The 22825-nt window shown below is 40.4% G+C and overlaps 1 protein-coding gene across 7 annotated transcripts in view; it reads right to left on the bottom strand.

The window, feature by feature from the left end:
• The window catches only part of MEF2A (myocyte enhancer factor 2A), an 82160-nt gene extending 65047 nt beyond the window's left edge, over positions 1 to 17113 (bottom strand). For 2 of the 7 annotated variants that reach the window (XM_058847307.1, XM_058847304.1), the window contains exon 1: positions 16891 to 17111. The gene's annotated coding sequence lies outside the window, so the exon portion shown is untranslated. Of the gene's footprint in view, positions 1 to 16890 lie in introns of all 7 variants that reach the window. The other 5 variants (XM_058847305.1, XM_058847302.1, XM_058847306.1 and 2 more) reach the window with 3 other exon arrangements.
• Positions 17114 to 22825: the final 5712 nt, after the last annotated feature.

Here is a 22825-nt window from a genome sequence, read left to right on the forward strand (position 1 = left end):
ATTGCATATTGTTGTAACAATTTCAGAGCAGATGTTCTCCATAAAAGACAGTGACATATTAAAAAAATCCCACATATTGTCTCTACATATATATTGACATGTCTAGAAATACACACACTGGCATATAAAAAGCACAAACAAATCTGAGTTGTCAAAATTAATGGAGAACATCCTGAAAATATTTCATCATCCTCTGTTACAATGCTTTCCTATGTAATACTACAAGAAGACATCACTGCAGAGAATGCCTACCTAATGGGGAAAGGAAGGTAAACTCTTCCAAAATCAGCCTCTAGACCAACAGGGGGATATTTCAGATCATGTGTTTCATGGCTTCAGATTGGTGCCTTGGGGAGTGCGAAGATAAAGGGGGAATAGACTTGATCACCAGGGTCAAGAGAGGTTATCTGCATTCTGCTGGAGGAATATGCATTAATCCTTTTCTTTCCCTAAGCACAAAGGAAAGCCTAACTCAAACACTTATCAGTAAGGCTGTAATCACAACAAGCTTCAGCACCGACGCTGGAGGCAGAAGGAATCATAGAGACCTTTGGTAAATATTTAGGCAGCTAGCCCACATAAAAATCCCAGACTGTTGCTACTCTAGTGCAACCATATCCACAGGGGGTAGGTGAAAGTTCTCAGAGACCTACTTCAGCTGCAATTGCGTGTTTGCTGCAACCCAGAAGCACATCCTGACACTGCTCCTCTTAAATAGAATTTTTGTGAGATGGTTCATACTTCATTGGTCTTCCCTTTCCAGTTGGGAAAAGCTGGAAACCAGACAGAACTACCAGCAGGTAACCAGCTTACCCACAACAAAGATGTGCTATGGGCACACCAAGAGAAAAGGGAGAGGCAAAGGTAGAGATACGCCTGGATTTTGAGCAGATGATACTCTAAACTAGCTCATTATTCAGAGTCCTCCCTTAATTACTCTGCAGAGCACACCAGCATTTATCAAATAATACACTAACAGAAAGATACAGAATACTGTATTTTTACAGAAGGAAATTATTATAACACTTTTCATTTTAGTCATCCAAAGGTTAAGCACCAAACTAAAATGTCTACACTATGGTCCTGATATATTGACCAGGTTTCATTTTTTGACATTAGAACTTCTGCTCTAAGGGACCATGTTGGAGGCACAAAATCATCTCTAATATAGGAGAGATTCATTTTTTAGGAGGAGAAACACTTCTATTAGCTACACACAGAATGTGTATTCATTTAGTATCACACATTAGCACATGATTGAGAGCCTTTATCCGGTCAAACAGTGTCACATGGACCAAGTGCTAACACACAGCAGAACTCTGCCTGAAGCTCCAGCATCGAATCTGGGCCATCCTAGCACTTAAGGTTTCTGTGCAGCTGCTGGGAAGATTTCCCCACCCCCTGACCCAGGGGAGCACAGAAGCTGTCGCTGCGAAAAGGAAAAAAATCCTCCTCAAGAACCATTCTTCACCTCGGCAGAGCTGCCACAAAGGTGAGCCCGGCTGAATTATCATGTTCCAAACTTGGCATTTGACTTGTTACTGCTTGAATATTTAAGCCATCGCTTTCCTATCTGCATCAGAGCTGAATTTTTTCCTTACATTTTTTTTTATATTTTTCCACATTGATGACTTATGAGGTGCAAACCACTCTGACCTGCTATTAGCGAAGTCCCAGCACTGAAGAACAGCACAACACAAGTCCCAGCACACCAGGAGTATTCAATAACTCGCACATACATTGGATTCCTTTGGCAGAAAGGACACACAGAACTAAAACCAAGAGCTGTACTGATAAAGAAACCCCACAGAAGAGTCATGAAATAACTGAACCAGTAAAGTTCCATATGAAGACAAAACTAGGAAGTGGAATCTACAAATACAACTTGTCTACAGAAAATACGTTTTTCATCTCTTTAAAGAACACATTTCTGACTGTACAATTAAAAAGCAGCTTCAAAGTTTTATCAATACAGTAAAAACTAAATAAAGAGCATTTCTTCTGTAAGCAAATAATACTAAGGTGCTACAGAGAAAAGTTAGTCTTACATATCACACGAAACAAGTTTTGACTAAGAGTAATAAATGCTCAATATTATACAAAGCACAAAGAAATTCCACTGACCTAGATAAATGACTTATTTATTGAATAAATAGCTTTGTGAAGGACTTATTATTTAATTATCTGCAGCTGTGAAGTGCTACAGGTTATTCTTACTTCAGAAGCAAACAAAACCGATCAACAACAGGCAGAAATCAAAACCTATCCAACATGATCATCAACCAAAGGAGGCCTTGCACCATGTAAAACTATGCAAATGCCCTGACTTTTAGATCAGATAATAACTGTTTGATTTCTCCAAAAGTGTTGGTAGCTAATCAGTCCGTTTTGGAGCATCTGCTTTTCAAGACCCCAGGTGAAAAGAAGAAACAAAAATCTGTTAATGCAACATACCCAGCTGACAGATATAGAACTGCATTCATGAAAACACTAGAAGACATACCAAAAATGGAAGATAATAATTAAAAGAAAATATACTTGCCAAGAGTAGAAGCCACAACACTTGCTTTCTCAGGAGAAAATACATCAGCACTTTATTAGATAAATCTGCCAGAGAACTCGCCATCTACCCACCAGGAAGTGAAATGAAAGAAAGCTCAAAAATATAGCAGAGAAAGACAGAAGGGGGTGTGGTGAAAATACTTCTTGTTTACTTGCAACTATCTAAAAAAAAAAAAATTATAGAGAATAAACAGCTGAAATCTGACATATTCACTCATCCAGATCATCACACCAAAAGTCACAGGCAACACAGCTTCAGCTGCTTACAGCACTTGCTTTTAGCCAAGTCACACATCACACCACACCTCCCCTACACAGCACCCTCCTGCCCTGTCACACTGACAGAGGACAGAACACGAGATTGTTAAACTGCACCCAGGCAGGGAGATGCAGATTAAGGCATTTGCACAGGGTCAGCAAGAAATCCACAATTTCAAAGGCAAAGCACCAATTTTAAATTTTCTCAATGGCAAAAATACTCAAAACAGGGCAAGGTCTGCCAATGAAGTAATGCGCTGCTAATCTAATGGATCAGCAGACAAGTTTGAGGCACTAAAGTCCTCCAGGTTACAATGTGCACTTTTAATTTAACCTACAGATATCAACTAGAGAACTGAAAACAAATTCAGAAACACAGCACTTGCACTAGAAAATGATTTCTAATTTTTTATCCTGCATATTTATAAATAGCAAAAGCTAATGGAAATAATACTTGGCAGAATACAGTACTCAGCTGAAGCTCTCACAGTCAGGCATCCACTTGGTCAGGTCAAATTACAACAGGTAGAAACTACCATTATCATCCAACTATTATCACACCCCAAGACCTGTGTGATGGACACTTCAGAAGCCTCAGTCACACACAGATACCAAAATTAAATAAAACTACTATGTCCCCTGGTTTTCCCAATTTGTTAAAGGCCATCTGAGCCAAATCTCTCTTAGAACAGAGACATCAATCTAGACCACAGACAAGTTTTGGAACTGCAAGTTTAACTGAAAGCCAAGCTTCATTGTAGTTTAATCACCTAAATTAAATACATAAACAAGATTTCAGGTTTTTTAAGGACGACTGATTCAAATTTGCCACATTAGTCTACTTTTGAAGGCATTTCACGCAGCAACACTTGCTGAATCAAAAACCATTAGTATGTTCTCACAACACACAAAAAAATGACTAAAACATCTAACAAAGAAACAAATGGGAAAAACAAAAGTTGGTGGGTGCTGTCATTTGCTTTACTGGAACACATTAAATAATTTCAGCACTGTTCCACCAAAGATGTAAAGAAGAGCTGAGACAGGAATTCACAGCTACAAACCACACGAGACCACGTGAGAAGATGTATCCACCTCAAAACGCAGGTGGTACTGCCATCCTCATCTTGCTAGTGCATAATCACAACTGAACATATTAACCCAGTTTCCCAAAGCCTTAATGATGACAAATATGACACTGAAAACATGTTTTTCACTAAGAAACAGCTTTGCCCCATTTAGGTGCTACAACTAACGAGCATTTTGGGAAATGATGGATTTTCAAGCAGTAGGGATAATGAACTAAATGCTTTCTGTGTGCTATCCTAACATGCCACTGACTGGCACAGCTACATTAAATGAGTTTAAAGGTGTCCTGTATACATCTTTCTAGCTATATACATTTATCGAAACAGCTTTACTGCCAGTCTAAGAGGGGATCTGAGGAATTCCAGCTGAACAGACAATTTCCCGAATCTGGACTAATCCAGGAGACAAATCTAGTGAGTAATATTTTTCCTATTGTATTGCTCTTCAGTATAGTGCCCTGCCAAGTCTTCCAAATGACAGTGTTATTAAGATAAGCCCAGGAAGATAACTGTAAAGGAAAAATAGACAAGGCCTGTTTATGGGATACACAAAACCTCAGATCTGGGTGAAGGATCTTCTGGTTTAGGAGATTTCATACATAAACTGCTTGAGACTAGCAAAAGAGCACTAGAATTCAGAACTAATTTTTTAAAAAAAATGCTTCAAATATGGATATTATCATTCCTCATTATCTGACTCTGAGCATCTCCAGATCCAGTGCATCCCCCCACAGGCAGAGTGTGAACCCCAGGAAGGAAGAAGGCTGTAGAACAGTATCTCAACACACTGGAGCAGCAATCAAAGTGCAGAAATAAAGCTGTGTTCATTAGATTGAACAGTAAGACTTCAATATTTATTATAGATCTAAAAGAGAAATGTACAGATTCACAAAGAATGACTGCACACATGTTCTCTAAACAATGCTAATCCAACTAAGTATCACTCATTTAGACAGATACATTGCTTTAATTATGCTCAAATTGTCTCCTATTGCTAAAATAAAAATTAAATAATTTAATTTCGTATGGGAATACAGCAGAGAAGGAGACAAAGACTTGGATTCAAAAGTTTATGTGATTGCCAAAAGGAGAAAAAGACTGTTCCCTGCACACTCAGGAACCATTAAAACCCTTCAGCATTTTTTGCCAAACATGGTTTCACGTATTTTTTACAGTGCTTCAAAAGGTTTCGCTAAGGCAACTTGTGTATTGACAATAATACAGCCACCACACTGTATTATAAAGAAGACAATAGCAAGATCTGAGTAATGTGTATTAAAGAAAACACATTCACTACCATGGGAACCCTGTCAGAATTCACCACTACTGCAAGTCATCCACAGGAAGCTTTTCTGTGCTTGACTTCCCCGCCTAATAATCTCTCTCCCAATACTTCTAAGATATAAACATTAATATTATAGCAGGGAACAAGCACACAGGCAATGCCATTGGCCTACAGCATTTTCATCTAAATAGGTCTAACAGACACAAGGAGACAGTAGAAAGAATTCCAGAATAAGATCTCCACCACTTACGTCATCAGTACAGCCAAGGGTTTCGCTGGAACATTGACACTAATTCACTGAAAACTCATTGTAAGCACAGTTAATGAATGTGGGAGAAACCAGGAAAAAAGAAAGAAAAAAAATCAACTCCACACACACAACACAAAGAACCAAGCATTACAAGAAATGTCCCAAATCCCACTGGAAGCTGACTTCATCTAAAGTAGTTAGGAAGTTTCACGGGAATAAGTGGACCTTGTAAAGTAGTTTGTTACAAAAATTTAACAACAAACTACACCATGCTAAAATCATGCCTAGACCAAGCTTTTGGGATCGACAGCTTAAACAGGAAGAGAGGCAAGTTCCACATCCCAGCCTCCATTATAGAACAACTCTATCTGCCTGCATAAGAGCACCAGCGACAACAGCAAAATAAAACCAGAGTTAAACATTAAACTACATATAGGACTTGCCTGGCTACAGCAATTTACAGGAAAAGCTCAAGGAACATTGCAGCATATGCAAGACATTAACGTATAGTTAAAACTCCTTTTCTCACTTCCTGCATGGAGGCAGCACATCAAATCCACCTGGAAGAAGAACTCAAATCACAAGGAGAATATTTTTTTAACTATGTTTTGCAGAGTCCAAATTAGTTTTTCAATGAAGGTCTGCAAACTCAAATGTAACAAAAGCATCTCTGACAAGATTGTTTTGCAGGGTTTTAGAGATGAAAATACAGAACGTAAAAGCATAAAAGTTCATTCTGTCCTGAATGAAGAGTTAACAATTCAAAAATAGAACAAACATCCCTAAAAAGCATTTTACACATTGAAATAACAGAACTACATTTTCTCCTCGAAGTCAAGAGCAGCCAGTATTGGAGTGCTCTAGCATGAGCCACTATTTCACCAAATAGTGACTTGTAAACTGAATGCTGAAATCCATTTTTAATCAACCAAAAAAAAGCATGGTAACAGCACATAACTTTAGGGGTTTATGAATTTCAGAAATTGCACTCTTCTACTGAAATCCAAACAAAGGGACATCTTTCAGAAAATACAGAATAAATCACATCACAAGAAATAGCCTGAATGTATTGCAGATCAAGTTCCTTTCCCTGCATAGTAACAAGAAACAAAAAGTACTCTAATCCCTTGTTCAAGATTGTAGCAACCACAATAGCAACTGCAGCAGAAGCTTTTCCAAGAAAGGTATTTTAAATGTAGAGTTTACCCCTCAGAACTGGTGTACCTACAACAATCTTCATTAACACATGCAATCGTGCCCTCGTACAAATTTGTATTTGTCTAAAGAGATAGAAATGAAGAAAGAAGTCAAGGCAATTATAAAGTATGAAACCCAGAGATACAGTCTCAAGGAAGTACAAACATTAATGGTCAGACATTTCAAACTTTAAAGGTCTCAGACCTGAAACACTGGCAAGTTTGAAACAAGGCATTTGAGGTAAGATGAGGCTCACTCCTTCTGACCTGTAAGGGTTGATAGATACTAACACTAAAAATATAAAAAACAACCCAAGGAAAGGAACTGAATTTTTTTGTTTCCATTCCACTCATATCTTGGTTGAAACCAAGGAGAAGCTGCTTTCTAGTTACTTTATCAGGCTGTTGTCAAATTCCTGAAGGAAAACATTTAAATCCAAGCACAGGTGAGCTGAATCATTCATGTTCAAGGTCCACTTATATGCTCAAAAGATTTTCACCTACTCCTCCCTTCCTGCTCAGTGGGCCCAACAATGACACATCGCTGTGGTTCACTGCATGTGACGGGGACTGGGCTGGCTGTCCCGCCACTGTCCCAATACTGCCACCAGATCAGACTATTTTAAGATAAGCTAATTATGCCTATAAGCCACTAAGACTAAGCAGAGGAGACCACGAAGAATTAAAAGCAGAAAAGCACAGGTAAGACCAAAGCAAGAATTGTGATCTCAGCTCTTCCAGATAAGAAGCGTGGAGGATTCTTTGTCAGACTGCAACTCTGAATTTTAGTCTGTGCTTACTTTCTCCTGCTTCTAACAGTCGTAAGAAGCACAAAAGGAACTCACATGAAAGGCTGTTGTTCTCTACACCTTCAAAAAATTAGTCATTCAAGCCTTAGAAAAACACACCAAAACCTCAGTGGCTCGATTGTCGGCATTATCTACATGCATGCAAGACAGCCTACAGAAACAAACTTAGGTGCCTTAAACAGCTCTGAAGGAAAATCCTCAGTTAGGAGTTTGTTGCAGAGAAAGTTTTCAAGAAGTTTATCAGATCATCTTCTCATTAACATTTCATTCAAGTACTGAATGACTGAAAAGCAGGTAAAAACTCTGGAGAACTACTCAGCCAACACCCAGCAATATTGTGGTAGGTTTTATTACAGAACAATTCAGCCCTTAAAGAAAATTTTGTTAAAAAAATTGGATCCATAAAGCACAGATACGAGCATCAAATGGGGGAAGAGGTGAAGTGGAGGCTTTATATAAATTTATACTAATACATCTTAAGAAGATAGGAAGACACAAGGAAGGAATTCTAACTGTCTTCCCATACGCTTACAAGCAAACTTCATCAAAATGAAGATATATTTATTTTGGTGAACGAATTAATTCCAGCCTAACATGATATTTAGATCAACCCAAATACATTGAAAGCAAAGCAAATTAAGAAACTGAATGCAGTTTTAAATCACCTTAACTTTAAGTTTTATTTTAATAAAATTAAATAAAAACATTTAAGAAAATAAGAGTTTACTGATAATAGATTAGATCATTATCAATGATTAAAATCTTGAAGACAGAAGTATTTCTACAGCTTTATAACTTTTTTAATAAAATGAGGTTTACTTGACCACAAGTCTATTCTCCCTCATTAACAGCTTCTGATCATATTGGCCAGTTTCAACCAAGTGCCATAGCAAATGCATCAGTTATTTTTGAGATTCCCTAAAAGTGCTGCAGAATTGTTGACGTGGCATTTGCAGAGAAGCCCTGGGAAGAGCAGCACCCTGCAGTGACCAGAGGCAGCAGGTCCTGGGGGATGCTTGGGCAGTCAGCAGGCACCTGTGCTCAGCCTGGCCACAGCTGGCACAGCATTTAAGATAGCTGAGAACTGAAGAGAAACACACTGGAAAGAGGGGATATTCTAAAAGATCACAGACTAACAGAAGAGTTGAAAAATAAGGGAGATGGAAATTCTCCAGGCTTTATTACTTGCAAAACCACCTTTTATTATTACTGTTCAGGCTATTTTTAAGTTTACTTCCACCACTTCTCCATATTTTAATAACATAAATAGAACAGGCTACAGAATACAGAATAAAATTTTCATATACACACTGTCTTTGTTCTTCCCTCTTCCCCATACCATGTTTCACTTGCTCCTCAGCAACCCAGCCATAGAACTGGAACCCTTTTATCTCATGCAATCACACTGGTTATGCTTGCCTAGAGCCAGTGTTAACAGGACAGTCTACAGATCCTTTAATGACTTCATTCTCCCCAGAGACAAAAATTAGATGGTGAAAAGAATAAAACAAAAAGGCAGCAAAACTCAATAGCACCCAAGAGTAACACCAGGTTGGCTGCAGCCTCGGCTTGCTCTGAAGTGTTTCTTCAGTCCTGTGGCAGGAGCTGATGGTTTCGCTCATTCGGAGGCTCAGCCAAGGTCCCGGTGCTGCACGGGCACGCCGGGATCACCAGAGGGAGCTGCGGGGGCTCCGAGCGGGGGATCCGGGCTCGGATCACAGCCTCCTCACCCGGGGCAGGTCCTTCCCTCAGCTTTTAAGAAAGAGCAGTTTTTACTTGAGTCTCTTCGTAGTGGGAACCTTCCGATCCCCTCTCCCATCGCAGCTTCTCAAAGGAATGATTCTGTCACTTCCTGGTGGAATCTGGTGCAAATTTTACATAAGCGCATTGTGCTAACACACGACTCGCTGTAAATATGCGTGCGGCAACAACGGGGTGCACAGACTTGTTCCAGGGCATCCTCAGGAGAGAACTGTAAAATCAAGGATGTCACCACTAGGCTTAACTTGACAGGACAGGAGTCCAACTCCTCAGCAAAAGCACAAAGGGAAAACTACAAATAGAGGCACAAGAGACAGCGACCCAGTGCAGCAGAGGCGCCTCCAGCGAGGGCAGGCTGGGGGGATCTGCGGGAAGATTTACTGCCAAGCAGCTTGGGGGATAACTGCGGGCTATCAGGTTACATTGCATCCCACCGGGAATCCAAGTCTCCTTTGGAGATAAGCCTAGGAAAAAATTCAACCAGGAGGCACCAGGAGCATCAGAATGCCTTGACAGGAACAGTGGTTGAAATGTGCAACTCTCCCATTACCCTGTTTCACCTCCCGAACAAACCACCAGTCTTTTAAGGTACTTTCCTCTTATTTTGCATAGGGCATCTAAATGACTCCAATATACAGGCACATTACGTTTTAAAACACAGAATTTCTAATCCTTTCAACGCATTTTACTAGTTTCTGGAACATACTGAATTAGCAGTGATAAATAGAAATATTGACCATCAGCTTTTTCCTTTTTTTAGGGAAAAAAAATCATTTAACAATTACAATAATCCTTGTTTCTGCCCTCTTCAAATTTCATCTCCTATTAAACCCAATACAAAGCCTGGAGAGTCTTCTTAAATTTCTGTCCTTCACTGAGAACAAGTGATTTCTACAGGATTTTGTAATACTGATTTGATAAAATAGTTTTTAAATTTCAGTTGTTTCAATTGACAGCTATTCAGGTTAGCAGTTTTCATATTTGTGACAAAAAACAACAAGCATTTAAAACTCATTATTATTCTATGACATCCAAAGCCATTACATGTTCCACATACTCCTCAGGAATTTTCAGGGCATTTGTGTTAATAATTATAACTTCTGAAAATCCCTCATATTCCGTATCTTAAATATTTGGCAAATTCTTGCTTCCATCAACTGACCACATCTCTCTTCAGCCATGCACGATTTTGACTCCTTCTCCTGAAGGAGGAATTCTAATTTAGTGCTTCCTAATGGAAACCATTAATACTTTTACTGCTGGCACTTTTTTTCATAGCCCAGCATCTCTCAAAGCAAAGATCTTCACATACGTTTCAGTGACAAAAAGTTAAGACACCACCATTTGGAATGTTATGAACAAACATAAGGAGAACAACAAGAAAATAAAACATAAAAACCCCAACAACACACAAACCACAAAAACCCCAATGCTCAAAAGAAACACAGGAGGATATTAACAAAGTCTCTCGGATGAAATCCCTCTTCTGCACTCAAAAGCTTCAAATCCCTGAAGCCAACTATTCAAGTAAATATGTGTATTATTAAACTCAGACTAACAAACATCATTTGACAGCCTATAGGCTCAAAAATTTTAGCAGAAAGTATTTTTCCTTTTTTGTAGGCATCAAGTGAAACAAATTATCTTGTGCCAAACCTTTGACTTCACCTCTTTTACCCTGAAACCAAGGGGATTCTGAACATACATTTAAGACACCTGACTTAATTAAAACCTCATATCATTAGACAATAATTTCAATAGCTTCAAGGAAAAATAAAAATTCTGAAAATTTCAGTTTATTACCCTTAGTGACTGACAAGATAATAAAAGAACAATAATGATGGAATATCCCCTTTTCTCAAACATTCTCAAAAGGCTAATTGCTTTGAAAGCTCACACTGGAAGCAACATTTTTAAATTGTTCTATACACCAAATTATTAGCAGTCATTCTTGTCAGCTTACAGATTTTACAACAGGATGCATGCAGTCATATCAGGAAGAGGCAGCTGCTTGTGATAGAATGATACTAAAAACAAGATGTCCCTAACGCTGATAACCTTACACAGTGCTTCTGAGCTATACCATACAAGTTTTCCACATGATAGTCAATAAAATACAATTCAGAACATCTGGAGAAAGATAACCACTTAAAAACCGTACTTTTTTTTATATCTGAGGGCGAAAAAATATTACAGCTTTTTTTCTCAGCTCTTGAATTCAATTATTACAGATTTTGTGTGATACAGTGTGTAAAGTCACATTGTCCTGATACTTTCCAAAAGTTTCTCTAATGGACACTGCCAAGGTTAGTCTGTTGTGCCCTTCATGGCACCTCACCCTTAGGACCTGTGTGTATATCTGAGTCCCTGAAGGTTCAACCTCCTGCTTACTCTCTTCTCTTACTACAGTTTGTAATTCTTCCATATCATAAGGGACACTAAAATAATCTCTGAATTCTGTTTCTCAACTCTCTATGCCACAATCTTCATGAACGAAATGTGTAACAGCATAGCCCCAGCACAGCTCATTTACAGACATGCTTAAACAATTATATAGCTAAAAGTTTAATAATTTAACCCCCGTGATCTTCCAAACACAAAGTGGTCACAGAAAATGAAAAAATCAGGCCTGGGTATATTGGTACAAAACCTCAACTCTGGTCCTGACCACAGCCTGCAAGAGTCACTGCAGGTAACAGATGACACATCTGCTTTACATATTTTCACAGGTCTATGGTCAGCCTTCAAACAATAAAAATAACACCAGTCCAGTCCATGAAATCCTAAATTACAGTGTCAGAAGCATTCTGGTTTTCAAATGAAACTGAGTTACACAAACACTCAAAAGGATTTGAAATAAATGGGGGAAAAAATCCTTCTTCACCTCTGTTATCATCATAAAAGTATCACGAGCACAAACCCATCCATTCTACACACCCACTCCTAGGTGATCTCTGACCATGACACATTTTTCTCTGAGTCAATTAGCTCCTGATTAGAAAAAAAAGTAAAAGATGCTTTGTCATCAGAGCCCTGTAGACAGACACTTACAGCAAGCACCTTTCCACCTTACTGCTTGGCTGGTAATTCCTAGCACCTACTTTTTATCTTACTATACTTAAAATAGGCATGCAACAATTCTCAGTAACTCCTAGTGAAATCACAAAGCAATGCAGAACGCGTTTTCAAGTTTCCAGGTTGGCCCATAAGGACTTTGCTAGAATTCAAAAGCTCTCCAGGGACAGAGGCGAATATAACTGGGAGACCTACCTAATTAAGCATCACTAACATTTTGAATATAAAGTAGTTAATTCCCTGAAAAATAATTCAATTAATCACACTCTTATTAAGAGGGATGTATTTTCTTCTGATCATAGAGGCACACTTGTACCACTGCAGCACACAGAGCAAAAAGCAGAGTGATCCTGCAGAAAAGGTTCTGTATTACCCTGCACCAAAATTTTGAAAAAGACTGGTCACAAAATTTAGTCTGCCTTATTCTAATAAAGTTCCTTCCTAATTCTTCACAGTAGACTCAGATTAAGAATAAAAGGAGAAAGATATAGATAGATATAAAATATAGGTATAATTTAAAATATTCCAACTGGGTGATTGTCTTGGACAGGTGGGGGTGAAATCTCAGGAACAGAGGAGTCTTGCAAGATACTAATTCCTCTTTAGTGTCAAACGGAAATGAGAGTACACAGTACAGGGGTTTATGTTCCTAAAGAAAGTTATATATTAAATATAAAGAAATCTAGAAACACTCTTGTAGAACCATTAAACAGAAGCCAAAACAATGTTGATTAAAAAAAAAAATTGGTGCCTTAATATGGAGGAAAACAATTTCTTCTTTTCAATTCCCTAAGGAATAACTTGAAAGATCAAGCGTTAAAATAAGAATGCACCATATGAGGGGAGTGGTCAGAGGTAAAAATCTAGATCAGATGCTTACTTTCAAATAAACGAAGCTAAATATATTATTGCAGACTACGAGCTCATTATTTATTAGCTGGTGCTCTACCACAGAACACATGCTGGGGGGGAGGGTAACTGTCATGTTACACAGCTGAAGGCTGGTTTGAACTCTCAGTAATACTATTTTGTTCTGTTACACTAGATACTGCATCAATGACCTAAAATGCATTTTTATCAGCTGTCCGAAAAAAATGCTCAAGTTTTTTACTGGAAGGTCCACAAAGCTAACTCGGGGGAGAAGTGAAAGAATGTCTTGTGCCATTTCCCAAACTTCCTAAGACACCCAAACCACCTTGCAAATATCCAGGGGAAACACCAGCTACCTTTAGTTATTTCACATCTGACTACACTTAAACCAAGGGGATTCTGAGTATAAATTTAAGACACCTAAATAAAAACCTCATACCATTACATACCTTAAAATTTTTTATTCATTTCACTGGCAGGAGCAAGAGTTAAACCACCCCTACATCAGCACCACCTCTGTAACAGTGACAAGTCCATTTAGGTAATCACAGCACGGGTCTTGCAGTGCACAGGAAGGCACACAAGAAAAAAGGGAATGCTGTGTTTATATTCCCTGGTTACTTCACCAGAGCTGAAGGAATCAAATCTGAACACAAAGCACCAAATTCACTCATATTATCCCAGACAGAGATTTTGACTTTTGTTCCATTTGATCCATTGAAGAACACATTATTACACACGTGAAGTAATGTCTTTCCAATACAATAAATGCGAAAACTTAAAGCGATTTGTGCATTAAAAAGCACATACATTGCCACATGATGCTCCAATTAATTCAAAGGAAGATCTGCTGCAATGAGAAGGAAAAGCAGATCCCAGTGCTATGCACACATTACCAGGCTACTGTCAGGACTGAGTAAGCCTAAAGCCCAAGGTTTACACAGAATATTTAATATTTTAAACATAAAAAATTAAGAATTTGGTGAGGCAAGTAAAATGTTCTAATGGTAATTTTTAGAAAACATATACTTTAAATTCAACTAAAGCCCACAGACCTCTCTCAAGCAAGGCACAACAAACCACAGTTCTACCTAATTCAAGATATTCCTTACTTACGAAAAAAAAAGTTGCCAAACTAATTCAGATTTGCTCATTACACAGCATTAGACTACACTTCTTTCAGTACTGCTGGTGAATTAATCAGCTGTGTTTTGTTAGGAGGGCCTGGCTGAGAGCAGGCAAGGTAGCACGGCATTGTTCATAGAGCAGAGTGGTGCCTCCAGGCTCTCCGAAGCGGTGCTCGGGCCCAGAATATACAGAATGACATCAACAAGTTATCTGAGAAACGTGGCCAACATTCTAAAATAAACCCATAAAATCTCTGCTGCCCGCATTAACCAGTTTAAGGTGAACCACACACACTTCAGCTCAAAGGTTTCTAAATAAGATGAGTCTTCTGCCATAATAAGCCGTTTTATTCTGCAGAATTATTTCAAGTTTGAATGCAGCCATGTCCTCCTCATTGTGCTAGTCCAACATGACTCAATTTCTCTAAGTTCATAAAATTCAGTGTTCGCTTTCTTCTCCATCTGCGGTTTCACAGAGAAAGAAACTTGTATTATAGGGATCTAAATCCAGGGATCTGCACATATGCAAAGCATTCCATGGCCCCGCTCACTCAGAGGTGAGCAGTGACCACATCGGTTTAAACACACACTGAATAAATGGAGCAGGACAAGCAAACGGCAAGCTGAAGCTAATGTATTTCCACCATCATCTCTAAATGCCTGCTCACAAATAAATCACAGAAACACTGGAATGTTCAAACTGGTTTAGATCAGCTCCAGGGACAGAAAGAGTTTCATGTACACCAAAGCTGTCCTGAGGTAGAGCCTGTCCCTGACATTGAGGGATTCTTCCCATTTACAGACGATCCTCCTGTGCTACTACACGTGGACCACGTCAACTACAGATGTAGGAAAGAATTATGGAGGAGAAAAATAACTGACCAGGGCACTGGGTTATTTTCTTTATGAAATTCCGAACTGAATGCTTTCAGTCAAAAAAGGTTCATCTCCAGCTGCACAGCACCATCATAATCCCTTAATATCTTGACAATTTGTTTCATTCTCTTATTTTTGATTAGCTGGCTTAACAAGTATAGAATTTTAAAATATTATTTAATAATGATACCCTTCAGAGAACAAAAGCACCAACATTACATCCTTTATTATAATTTATTATAATCCTTCTAAATTATGTAATTGAGTAACATGTCACTTTGCACATATTCTAGCACCTCAATGGGGAAAAAAAATAGTTGAAATGAGGAACTTCACACTTCTCCCCCAAATGCAAATCACCTGTGAGATAGGAGGAAAAAAAACCCCTAAATATTACATTCTTACATGTAAAAGGCATTTTAAATAATTTTAACTACTGACAGAATAGATGACAGGAATATTGCCCCGATATTTTTTGCACCACTCATTTAAATACCAGATAGCAATAAGAAGACACCAGAATTATCTAACAAAATATAGCTGGCTAGTTCCTAAAAATAAGAATAAAAAAAACTTGCACAAGGAATAATTGTGTGTAGACAGTTCACATAATTAAGCTGGGAAACTCATAGCCTTCCTCATGCTACAGAAAAATTTTCCAGGCTGTGAAAAAGGTTTAAAATAAACACATCTGTATTACCAATTCCATATCAAACCACTTTATTTTTCTTACTACTGTTTACAAATTATTGCTTTTCCTTCCTCCTTTGTACTTCCCAGAACCCCTTTCCCCCACTGCTCATAATAATTTTAGTCGCTGTATGGCTATGGGACACAATGTTTTTACACTAAAAATAAAAAAAAAACCCTCTTCTAAATTATCTTTTTTCGCCCCTACAGAACTCCAGTTTCTCAACTCTGAAATTAATAACCTGTCAAACAAGGCACTATGGTCAGTATTTCTGAGCAATTCCACTCTCCTCGCCGCTTAGCATCTCAAAAGCACGTAAAAATTTATTGCAAAATATAGCTCCATAAACTTAAAAAAATTTGTCTTTCCAGTCAGAAGCGGACCGGTCCTTTTTCCTCACGACTTCTGCCGCTGAGCACAAAATCCTGCTGGCAGCACAACCCCGCCGTACCTTCATCCTTCTCCCTCTGGACAAAACACCCTCTGGTTCACACATCAGGAGCGGTTCTCCCCCTGCCATTCCCAGCACACCTTCCTGCGGCGCACAACTCCTTGAACCATTCCCACCTCCCCCTGCCCGACCCCCGGCCGCTCCCGCCGGCGCATTCCACGGACGGGTTCCCGGGGAGGCTTTTCCTGTTGGTTCCCTGCTCGCTGCGATGTCGCCTTCCCCAGCGACACCCAGCACAAAGGGTCCTTTCCCCGCACCCCGGGAGCTCCAGGGCCGCGTACCCCACCCTCCTTCGCTCCCTCCAGCCCGGTCCCCGGGCAGATCCGCCGGCCTGGCCCATAAATGTCCATCTCCTCCCGCAGGAAGTTCTGGGGAGGCCCCGGGAACTCGCCCACCCCGGGACCCTGTCGGCTCCCCCCGCTCCGCTCCCTCAGAGCGGGATGGGGCCGGCGGGGGGGGGACCCTCCTTCCTTTCCCCCTTCCCCCTCCCGCCACCCCCTCGGCCGCTGCCCCCAACCCTTCCCGACCCTCGGGTGAGGGAACACGCCCCGCGGGCCGCGCCGAGCCGGGACCCCGGGACCCCTCGCTCACCGCCGCTCCCCCGCTCGCTCCGCTCCCGCCGCGGCTCCTCAGGAGACACTGACACCGGCGCACGGATACCGCGCCGCGCTATTTTTGGGAAACAAGGCCCGACCGCGGCCGGAACTACAGCGTCTGTCACACTCTCCTTCAGTATCCTTCCGCACTTTTCTCCGCGCAGCTCCGGCGGGGCCGAAGGCGCTCAGCGGCGCCGGGCAGGGGCGGGACGGAACGGGGGTGGAGGGGAGGGGCGCGGTGCCCCCGCGGCGGGCGGTGGGGCGGGCACGGCCGCGCTCCGCACTCGAGGCATGGCCGGATTACTTTGTTGGGCCGGGGAGCGGCCGGGCCTACATTCCTGCCCGCCGACCCGCCCCGGAGTGACGGCGCGAACAACCAATCGCAGCACCCGCACGGGACAGCCCGCCAATCAGAGCGCAGTTGGTAGGCGGGGCGCAGCGAAACGTGGACTCCTTGAGTGACAGCGAAGCGCTCAATCAGAAAGGCGGGGATGGAAGCGCCAGCCAATCAGAGCCGAGCAAGGGCGGGGCCGGTGGGACGGGAGCGCCCCGCCTCCCCGAGCTCAGCGGGGCGCGCATGCGCAGAGCGCTGGGCCGGGTGTGCCGGCGGTGACGCACCGAGCCCGGCCCGCCCCGAGCGGCGCCTGCGCCAACGCGGGGCCTTTGGGGCCAGAGCGGGGCTTCGGGGTAATTAAAACAACTCCCGGTGAGCGGTCCCGTGTCCCCGTCCTGAGCGCGCAGCTCGGGACTGCAGCAGTTACCCCACAAACAGCTCAACTGCCCGTGCGTGTCACCCTCAGAAACCACCGCCGCCTCCACACCACATACAATGTGTGTATATTTATAAATATACACTCTATACTATGTAGATACATCTTTATATATAGTGTATCTATAAACACAGTGTATCTAGTATATAGAATATATATATAATATATAAAATATATTTATTATGTATAGAAACACTAGTATATAATTGTGAGAAATAGCCACTGATAAAATTGAACAAGGACAAGTTTGTAAAATCAAAATTATGAATATAAAGTCCTTACACTATAAATAATATATAATAGAGTATACATTATAATAGATATTATGTATTTTACATAGTATATATATATGCACTATAAATACATCTACAGTATACATATACACTCTATTATTTTGACCCAAAATATTACTTATATACAATATATCTAATTGTATGTGTAGTGACTATCTACTATATAGATAAAGATAAAAAAATATTATTTTTCTGACTGGCTTTCTGTGAAACTCCCAGCTCTGAGGACATGAGCTATGTCTCTACATTCAGACAAAGGTGACAGTCCACCTCAGTTCCACCTCCATCCATCCATCCCCACCTCACATTATCTCTGCCAGAGCTCCCATTAATTTTGCTCTAAGTAGAAAAGACTACTCGGGAATACATAATAAAAGACATAAAATGGGCGTCGTTTTCCTTCACAGAAGGCGGCAGCTGAAGAGCGACCCAAAAATAAAATTTTGATGATAAAATGATACTTGCCAAAAATCATCTGCGCTCTACAGCTCTTCCAGATTTATCCTGTGAGATACCCACAGCCTCGGAGTGGAACAACAGGAGCCATTTCACAGCTCTAAATCGCTGAAAAGGGCACATCTCTAATCAGGACGCCAGAACCAAAGGTGCTGTCTCTCAAAAACAGAGATCAGAGGGTGTCCTTTGTATTTTAAAATGGTGTCATTAACTGAACACAAAAAAGGTAGCTCCACAAAAGGTTAGGAAATAGGATGCAAGAAATGATAACAGAAACTCCCCTCTGGCAGTGTGGTGACCACAGCATGGGATGGGAAAAGGTAGATCTTCCATGATCATTCCCGAAAAGTTAATGTAAATTTGTGTTCTCTGTTTCCAGAAGTTTCGCTCAAATGGAAACTGTAATTCACAGCTCTCAGAAATGCTGGAGTTCAGGGTTTGTAATGTACAGATTAGTTTGGATTTAAAAGTGCAGCCAGTAAATAAGTTGAACAGTTTCTGAAACATCCACCTTTTGTTCAAAGCAGAACTGCAAGAATAGACACTTCTTGTGGATCTAAGAAAAAAGATGACAAGAAGTGAGACAACAAAATATTAATATTTGCCATCTACAATCATATTTCCATATTGCTGATCTGTAATTATCAGGAAGACAATTAAATACACAGAATTTTCTTTCAATTTCAACATGAACAGTCCAAATGTCATTGATTTTCATATTAATATGGTTTATTCACTTCTTCTTCCTCACTATACTTATCATCCATAAAACCTGTAAGGTCTATTACTAGAATCTAATGATTAATACCACAAAATCTTCTCATGACAGCAATATACTGAGAAGATGTTAAGATAAAATACTGAATATTTAAGTTATAAAAGTCAGCGGGAATCTGAGTAAGACACCGAAGCAAGGCCTGAGCAAGGACTTCTGGATATACTCATGAATTATTTTCAGTACATATTATTCTAAGCTGGCAAAAAATAGAGCAGGAAGCCAAAGAGATAAATAATTGGTTCTAATCTGTCCTTTTCAGTAGCACCACAAGAATAAGCAGAGCATGTGTTGCTCGAGGGATTTCTCTATGAGCCTTGCAAACAATACTTCAGGGGCACAGAGCAGCCTCCTTCCCACTGAAATGCTTTCCTGCCCTGATGGAAACACTGCCCTGTGTAACAATTGAGAAAAGGAAGTGCAAAATGCAGGTTGCAGTTGAAACTCCAGATGTTGTTTTCCATGTGTGATGATGTGCTGCCACATCTGCTCCTGCAGAGCCCTCGTGGGACTGGTGGGGAACACGGTTGGGTGGTGGGGAGGGCACAGGTGTCCTGACGTGTCACAGTGAGTGGAAAATGTCACCCCTCAGGCTGTGACATTTCTAATGTCTTCTAATTCAGAAGAATTAGTGCATTAAAATCACTGAAATCACTACCTGACCTGATGGTGCTGCATTGGGTTTAACTTCCAGGACGACTGCAAAGGCCAAATTCACCTGGATAATACAAAGAGTGCAAGACTGTAGATAATAAAGAAAAATGTACACTGCAGAGAAAAAAATGCAGTCTTTATAAGACTGTAGAAGCAGCAACATAAGAAAGCCCCAGAGAACATCACACTGGAGTGTCAATATGACAAGGGAAAAATTACCACAAGCATCTGCCAGGATCCCTCCTGAGAGAAAAGGGAACAACCACTGACTGCATTTCTGCCCATCTTATGTACAACTCAGAGACTAAAAAGAGCCCCGTGAAATCTCTTCCCTTGGCCAAATGGCAGGCACTGCAATTTCCATGATATCCAAAGAGTAATAAACTCTGAGCAATAGCAGATATAATGAAAGATATGGAAAAAAGATAGCAGTGTTCTTAATTTTAACTAAATAGCCTCAGAGTTGAATAGAGTCATCATCCAGCAGTTGTTATGGCAATAAAGCTTTCCCTTGCATCTCTATTCCAGTGCATTGCCACCCACCCATTCAAGGTAGTTTGGAGGTACTACCACCAAAATCATATCTCTTCTAACTTTCAACTTACATTTAGGACCTTCTTACAATCCACTCCAGAGATGTACCATGGTTTTTCCTCCTTTCAAATGCTCCTTATATTCCAGAAATCAGCTTTTTCATCTTGTGTTCTGGAGAAGAGAATCTGAGCCTCATACTTCTAGAGGTGAATGTTATATAAAACAAAAATCCAGAACTTTTAAAATCATAGCTAAGAGGAGTAGGGGATGTTATGTAGCTTTTGCATGGTTGCCAAACAATTAAGTTACCCTTCAAAGGGAAGAGGGGGGGTCTAAGAACGAGGTTTTCAGAACAAGGTTCCTACAAATCGCAGGCCAGATTAATTCCTAACATTGTTCCACTTACAATGGGGGAAACACTCTGTGAATGAAGATTTTGTAAAGGACTACTGATTGCAACAAAACCGAATTGTACTCACAGCATTTCAGGATGGGAACTCACATTAGAAACAAAGGAGAGGGGCAGGGGGGACTCCCACCTAGGGAGCAGGAAATCAGAGAGGAGCAGATAATGGTTCCTGGCCATTAAGGCTTTGGGTAACCCTGTTAACCCCGTGGTCACCTCAGCACAAACACTGCCTGTCCTCTTGGGGAGCTGGCTGGGAACAAACTCCCCTGAGCTCCCTGTGCTCAGGAGTGCTGCTCTGACACTCCACTACACACAAATAAAATCAAGATTTCCTTATTTTACTGAAGTCCAAATTGTCTGACAATGCGTGAATTAAATTCACTCAATCCATCCCATAAACTGCTCTCTGTAAACCACTAGTATTTCCACATCATTATATGGTATATTCACTAATCTGATTGCCTTGGGAATATTTGTTTTTCCAAAACTTGTGGCCAAGGTACATAAGATTAGATCAGACACAGCTTGTCTAAGAATGCTGTTATGTGGGTGTACAGTGTATTTGCTAGTTTTGAGTTACAGGTAAAAGTACTCTTTCAAACTTTTCCAGCCAGAGGTGCAGGCTCAGTTCCCTGAAATTTTCTGCTGCAGAAAAATGTAAAGTTCTGGAACTTAACATTCTGCTTTGCTCTTGGTGTTCTAGCACTGGAGGATCAGCAGGGGAAATACTGATATTGCCTCACCGGGGGCACACCCGTCCCGTACCTCAGCAAAATTTGTGATATTTTATAGGTCCCCACAAGTCTCTCTGGGATTCACGCTCTTCTGCCGGGATTTTCTCACCATTCTACATGTTAACATGAACCAACAGCTGGGTTTAGGAGATGTGATATAAATAGCAACATCATGCTGCGAGCAAGCTTCTTGGAAAGTAAAGAAAATACGTTATTTAATGCACTCTGACATTTGCCTTTCCTCCCCTCATTCCTAAGCTGCACTTCTGTAAACACCCGTAATGACAAATGCAAAGAAGTTGACTTGTTCACATCGACATAACAAGTGCTGCCTTGAGCCCAGCAGATGATATCCAGAGCCTTTTACCTCTCCCCTCAGCTGGCAACCCCTGCACAGCGGGGAAAGGAGGCAGAGTGTGGATGGAAATTCCTGCTTCCAACAGCACTCAAGATTACAGCCTTTGGTATTTTATTTTCATGGTTGCTCCATGTTGCTTCAGAAACTTCCTGCTTTTGCCATATCTTTCCATTCATTAAAGTTGCAGTTTGCAATTAAACATTCTGACATAACATAGCTGAGATTTTTTGGCAGCAGCCTTAACCAGAGGTTTTCAGAGTTTCCTGCAGACGGCTTTAAATTTTCATATCCTCATGAACGCTTGCCACCTTCTTTTAATAACTTGAAAAAATAAGCCTCTCTCAGGAACTTCATTGTTGCTGTATTTCCCCAGCACTCGCTTGCTGCTGTTAGCAATGTGTCGTGCACATGTATATTTATAGAGGGAGCAAAGTCTTCATATGCACTCTATAGTTTGACATCTCATAGGGAACACACAGATTGCTTAGCAGATCTAAAGAAAAATAGTTATGTTCAATATTTTCATTATTAAAGTGTAATTTTCTCTTCTGACGGCATTGTGTTATTTCACCCCTCAAAAATAGTCATATTTACTGCATTATTCAAAATTTACAGGCCCTCATCTGTTAATAATTTTGTAGCTTTATACATATATTATGACTGGAATATATTGCAACACTAAACTACATGCATTATTTTTATGCAACAAAGTATTTCTTAGGATAAATCTTGACCTTTTTCCAATGAACTGAAAATCACTTAAAAGGATTTTGAAGCTTTTTGCATTTTTAAAGTGTAGAATATATTTTATAATTTGGAGAGCTGTTCAAATACTGCCTGCCATTATCTCCAATATAGACTTGAAATTTATTTTAAAGGGGGTCTTTTTAATGTTCAAACTGACCTTAAAGTCTTTTTTCTTCTAACATTACCTGGCAAATAAATTC

This window comes from Poecile atricapillus, chromosome 11 (genome assembly GCF_030490865.1).
Source record: "Poecile atricapillus isolate bPoeAtr1 chromosome 11, bPoeAtr1.hap1, whole genome shotgun sequence".
Classification (NCBI taxonomy): domain Eukaryota; kingdom Metazoa; phylum Chordata; class Aves; order Passeriformes; family Paridae; genus Poecile; species Poecile atricapillus.